Here is a 6,535-nt window from a genome sequence, read left to right as displayed (position 1 = left end):
CTTTCCGATTTCTGCTCCTAAAGAGAACAAATTTGGTAGGTGGGAAAATTAAAGTTTAAGAAATGAAAAATTTCCAAATGTGAAATACATTGAAAATAGAAGAAACGATGCTGTAACCGAAGGAAGGCTTCTGTATTCCCCAGACAAGGCACCTTCCGCTACTTCATACTGCTGTGAGAAAGTTGAAGAAAGGTCATTGTTGTTTCTGCTGTTCAATTAAAATTGAGTTCAGGAAAGTCAGTAACCATATTCAAACTTTATTTTGTTCAGAATTCAAACCTTGAGTATGTCATGTAATTGAAAATAGATAGATTCAAAATAATATCTACTGTTTTATCAGCTTATCAATGTGCTCACATATATTCTTCCAATAGTGCCTGCTAAGTGCATGATAAATACATGATTGAAGGTCCTGATCTAGTTTTGTGAGTCACGTGCTAATAGTGTAGCAGAACAGTCTGTAACGGCAACGTTTCCTCAGCATACCGTAGAAAGGCTTCTTGATTTAGCTCCTCCTCACGTTCTGGCCTCTTGTCAATACTCCCTCTTTCCATGTGATCATGCACACACAGTGCATTACCTTCTGTTCTACATTAAAATGTGTTTGCTCATGGTTGGCCTGTAAGTATACTTCCTTGTTTTTTATGAACATTTTTGTTATGCCTCTTAATGAAGAATTTGCCCCCTTTTTCCCATTCATATGTTAGTTTTCAGTTCACATCTCTGTTCTTGGAAGAAAGCACCTCTGATACAGCTCAAGTATATTTTGTGCTCCACCTGAGAGCTATTGGCACCTTATTTTGTAATTGTCATCTATTCTTTCTGTAAGATACTTGAGAACAAAACTTTATGTATTATTTCATTAAAACACTTAGCAAAGTCCTCTATGCCTATGGGTATTCAATGAAGAGTTTTGGAATAAACAAAAATCAAATTATTTGCTGAAATATAACTAGTGACAAAAAAAAATAAGGTCAGTCAAAATTTTGACTCTATATCTCCCCATTTTGTGCAATGTGGTGTGTTGGGAAGCCTAGCATCTTTGGAACATTATAGAGACGTTGGCAGTCATTCTCTCTGTAACATACCCAATAGAGTCTCTTTCATAATCAGCAAGAATCTGAAAACACCCTGATGAACTTAATGGAATAAATGAAATGGATAATGCATGTGTTTTTTCTGCACAGAAAATGCTCCACACACATTAGCTATTACAATACTTTATTTCCCCTGTCCTTTGAATGTTGATCCCCTCCAGGTTCACACCACGAGTACCCTTCATCTCTCGGCGTGTGCACTAACGTTGGTCAGTTCATCCATCTTGTACCTACAATGGCCATCCTTCTAACCATGGCTGCTAGATCCTTCTCTGGATTCGATTCCTCTCTCAACTCCTTTCCCTTCAGATAACTTTAAAACTTTCAGATTGGTATAATCAAGAGGCTAAAAGTCTTTATCACACTCAGTATATATATTCATATGTGTTCCCGTGAAAAACACTAATGCATTTATTAACAGGGTGCTGTGTCAGACTCTGATGGAAGTGTGCTGTGATTATGGGATGTGGACTATGTGATGAATTATCCGTTAAGAATTTCGAAAAGGTGTCATGCACTTAATACCTCTTTATTAGGTTGTTATGGTGATCAAATTGAGTTAATACATGTAGAGTAATTAGAACTATGACTTGTACATTACAATGAATGATTTCAGTTTTTATTATCATATCCAGAGCTGAAATAATTACATGCCTTCCCAAAGTTACTATTTTTCATGTGTTTTACTTCTTAGATTTTGGAACTTCTAGCTTCTTTATTCTTAGTTTATACATGAGTAATTCAACATTAATATTTCTCACTCTAAACCCTAACCCCATCCAATCAATCACAAAGCCAGGAGAGCTCTACCACCTTAATATTTGTTTCAGTGTTGTGATATGTTTAATTTCTGCAGTTTTCTTTTCTCCATCAATACTCCCATTCCTAAGTTCAGGACATATTACAGCATAGTTTTTAAACATTTTTTAAACTAAAACTAATTCACACATGCTAAAAAAGTCACAGAAGAACAGGAAAGTGAGAAAATGTGTTTCTTCTACCCTATGTCTCAGCCTCCCTTTGCAGAGGCATCGACCAGAATACTAGAATTGTTTGAGTATTGTACTACAGGGCATTTTTCTCTCTATGCCTCTGTCTCTCTCTCCCTCCCTCCCTCCCTCCCTCCCCCACCACACACACTGTATACAACTTCTGTGTTTCACACAGGTCCACATTTAGTTTTGTCTTAAAACATTGATTTCTTCATATCAGTACATGCAAGTTTCTCCCTTTTCTTATATGCCTGGAGCCTCCCTTGTTGAATCCGACATTTCCTTTGCTTTGTACTTTATTATCACTTTATTTTACTTTAGATTCAGGGGTCCATGTACGAATTTGTTACATGGGTATATTGTGTGATGTCGAAGCATGGGCTTCTAATGATTCAATTACCCAAGTAGTGAACATGGTACTTGATAGGTTGTTTTGCAACCTTTGACCCCACTTTCATTTTATGGCCTTCTAGTAGACCCTGTGTCTAGTAATGGAATAGATAATTCCACTGTCATCTGTATGTCCATGAGTACCTGATATTTAGCTCCCACTTATAAGTGATAATATGTATTATCTGGCTTTCTGTTCCTGAATTAATTCACTGAGGAAACGGTCTCCAGCTGGATCCATGTGCTGCAAAGGACGTGATTTCATTCTGTTTAGTATTTCATGGTGTATATGTACCATATATTCTTCATCCAATCCACCATTGGTAGACATCTAGGTTTATTCCACGTCTTCGCGATTGTGAAGTGCTGTGATGAACATGCTAGCACATGTGCCTTTTTAGTAAAATTATTTGTTTTCTATTGTTGTATGCCCAGAAATGGACTTGCTGGGTTGAATCGTAGTTCGGTTTTAAGTTCTCTGAGAAATCTCCAAACTGCTTTACACAGTGGCTGAACTAATTTATATTCCCACCAATAGTGTATAAGTGTTCATGTGGACTTTTGAATGAGCTTGCCCATATTCCTCATCTTTCTACAATAAATCTGGTTAGTGGGGCTACACAAATCCCACACAATTCCCCAAATGATTTTGGAATAATTGTCATCTTTATAAGATTAGTTCTTTCTAGCTAAGAAAGTAAATTATTTTCATAGCCAAGACTTGTTTAAGCTCCTTGATAGTTTTTCTGCTTTATTGTTATGGAAAATGAAACATTTTACTATAATTTATAATTGTTCTCCTTTGCACGTAAGGATGTTAGCAGATAATATGTTTTGTAACTAGATGAATTACAAATTATCGTAGAGATTTTAATATTCCTTTGACCACTTCTAGGTTTTATTTCTTTACCATCTTTTGTCGGTTTCAATCCTAAAAGCCTGCAGTAAAAGGCATGGGAGAAATCCACTATAGGTAAACTGCTACACAGGTAAGGTAAGGTGCCACTTTTTTCAGTCAAAACTCTCCTTAAAGCAATATTGCAAATTGGTAGAACAAGTATAATAATAATGCATCTGTAACTACAGATTTATTTTCATTTCCTGCACCTACACCCATTACAAAATAACATGGATTTATTACATGCAATACGGAACTAATACTTTTAGACAATTCCACTCTCTCCCTTTATGATCTAATTTTTTGCTGTTGTCATGCATCCTTCCAAACTCCTTCTTGGACTTCTCTCTGAAATGCCATTACCTCAGTCATGTCTTACTCTGCTAATTAATTTGTAGGTTTATTTTCTTGTTATAAAATCACTACTGTAAAGTGAGACAGTGAGACCACTATTGCCATTGCAATTACAAGAAAAGCATGTATAATTTAACCTGCATTTAAATATGAATTTTTGTTCAATATAATTCTTCAGGGTGGCTCTTTTTACTCCTGAATCTGAAAGAAATTGCAAATATCTTCCAATTCCCCTGGCTTTTTCTCCCTATTTCATTTACCTTACTATATTTTAAATATATACATTTCCCTGACTTATCGACGTCTCTCAGTTATGTATTTTAATGAACATTGCTAACAACAGCTCCAACCCACTATTTACTTCCATTGATCACTAATGTCTAATGAATACATTCAGATGATAGTTACAATTTTCTGAAATATCATTATATTATTTTAACTTTTTAAAAATAAGGAAATCTTTTTCATTTACTTTTTTAAACATAAAATTACATGCTTGCTGCATATTATTGTACTCATTTTGTTAGGATTTGTCTAATACTTATTTTCTCAATATTTTTCCTTCTGTGATTCTGCCAACTTCACCAGTATATACCTAAAATTTTTTGAAATTCAGCATTTTTCTTTCTCGTTATCTAGTGCTTTTGTTCTAGCTCTTGATGTACATTTTCTTTTATTTAAGGAAAATGTCGTTATATATTTAAATATCTCTTGTTATTGGCCTATATTATTTTATTCTGGAAAAACTCATGTAGACATTATACACTGTCTCATCTCTTTCCTTGCCACCACATAAGCTGAGTCAAAACGATCTTTCTAAAATATAAACAAATCATGGAGAATAGGGACAATTTGAATTAAGGAAAATAGATGTGTTGGAAACTAAGAAAGAAGAGGGGATTTAAACAAACAAACAAAAAAAGGACTCTAGAAGTATAGCCCATGAAATCTAGATTGAGACATTCTGCATTTATGCGGTCATAGAAACCACTGGGAGGAGTTAACTGGGAAGCATTGTCAAAGTAAAACCACAAGAAAAACAAGCTGGTGTTAGTACAGAGGAGGGGCAGAGAACCAGGATCCAAGGAGAAAGAAGAGATCACATTACTCAAAGGTGGAAAGAAACGAACACTATTTTGGGAGACTTAATAATGAAAGCCTTCATTTGTAGATTTTTGTCAAAAATTGAGAATAAGCGTTCCCATTGTACAGCAAACATCTAATCTAACTTGAATAAATGTCCTTTTTTTATTTACCAAATTTTTCTAATACAAAGACTCTATTTGCTATGAAAAAAAACAACAGAAAGAAAATCACATTTTCACTCTATTTTGCCTAAAATATTCTTCGGTTGTTGGTAACTGGAAGAAAATTATTCACATTACTAACTATGCATTTTTTCCCAACCTCAAATATTTGAGATGAAATGTATATTGAGATGAAAGGAGAAAATATGGTTAAGTTGAACAAAAACCTTATTTCTTATGACAGTTCTAGACACTGACTCTAAATTATTGAACTTTATTTTCTAAAGTGTTCATTTTTTTCTATTTCTCGGAGATGAACTATGTTTTATTTATTTATTTATTTATGTATGAGATGGAGTTTTGCTCTTGTTGCCTAGGCTGGAGTGAGATGATCTTGGCTCATGGCAACCTCTGCCTCCTGGGTTCACGCAGTTCTCCTGCCTCAGCCTTCCAGGTAGCTGGGATTACAGGTGTGCACCACCATGCCCAGCTAATTTTGTATTTTTAGTAGAGACAGAGTTTCTCCATGTTGGTCAGGCTCTTCTAGAACTCCCTGCCTTAGGTGATCTGCCTACCTTGGCCTCCCAAAATGCTGGGATTACAGGCATGAGCCACCACGCCCGGCCTCTATTTAATTTTAAAAATGTCTCGCCGAATTCAGTGTAACATATAAATCAAAACTTAGTAATCGGGGATTGAAAACCATGTGTTTGGATCCGGCTCCCTACTTCTAATTCCATACACAAGCTCAATTCATTTGGAAAAGTTTTGAAACAAAATTTTTAACGTAAATTTTAATAATGGACCATATGTAAGTCATAAGTTTATTGTTTGGGTCAACTAAATTTAACACAAGTTAATAAGTGAATGTAATGAAATAAACAAACCTTGCCAGCCTGATGTTTAACAAGGATTTAAATTCAACTGGAAAGGAGCACATTTTACCATCATGGCCGCATGTCTTATGCTCTCTAATCCAGGGTAAACAAAGTGTTGCAGGACTTTTCCTCACCATCCCATAGCCACTAAAATTTAGGGTCACAAAGCCAGAGTCCCTCTGCTAGAGTGCTTCCTTCAGGGCAGTCCACACAGGAAGAGGAGGGGACAGGCTACTCCGTTCTGCAAAGGGAGGGAACTTCCTGAGGCCCCACCTCATTGGGCAGACTGGTTGGAGTTTCTCTAGGGACCCTCTCCCAACTTGATATCTCAAAAGCAGTACTAGCCAACTGGCTTTCAGGATCAGCTTTCCAATTTAGCATAATCCTGGATCTCCTAGAATTAATTATACTCATGGATGCCAACTTATACTTACTAATCTCACACTAAAAATATCCACAAGAGAATAAAATATGAATGTGTATGTCAATTAATTCATCTAGCCTAAGTAATATAACTGTCAAGAGCCAGAACATTGTGTCAGTCTTATCAGAAGCTTTTCTTCCTTAAAGGCAAACTATTTTGGAAACTAAACAATGTAAAGACACTAGTTAAAAATGAGATTGAAGATAATTGCTATGTTTCACATATTTAAAGGCATTTTAATGCCTTTAGTTTTCC

This window comes from Sapajus apella, unplaced genomic scaffold (assembly GCF_009761245.1).
Source record: "Sapajus apella isolate SASKATOON/1434 unplaced genomic scaffold, GSC_monkey_1.0 scaffold120, whole genome shotgun sequence".
In the NCBI taxonomy this organism is placed as follows: Eukaryota; Metazoa; Chordata; class Mammalia; order Primates; family Cebidae; genus Sapajus; species Sapajus apella.
Note: the sequence above shows the minus strand (reverse complement) of the source record.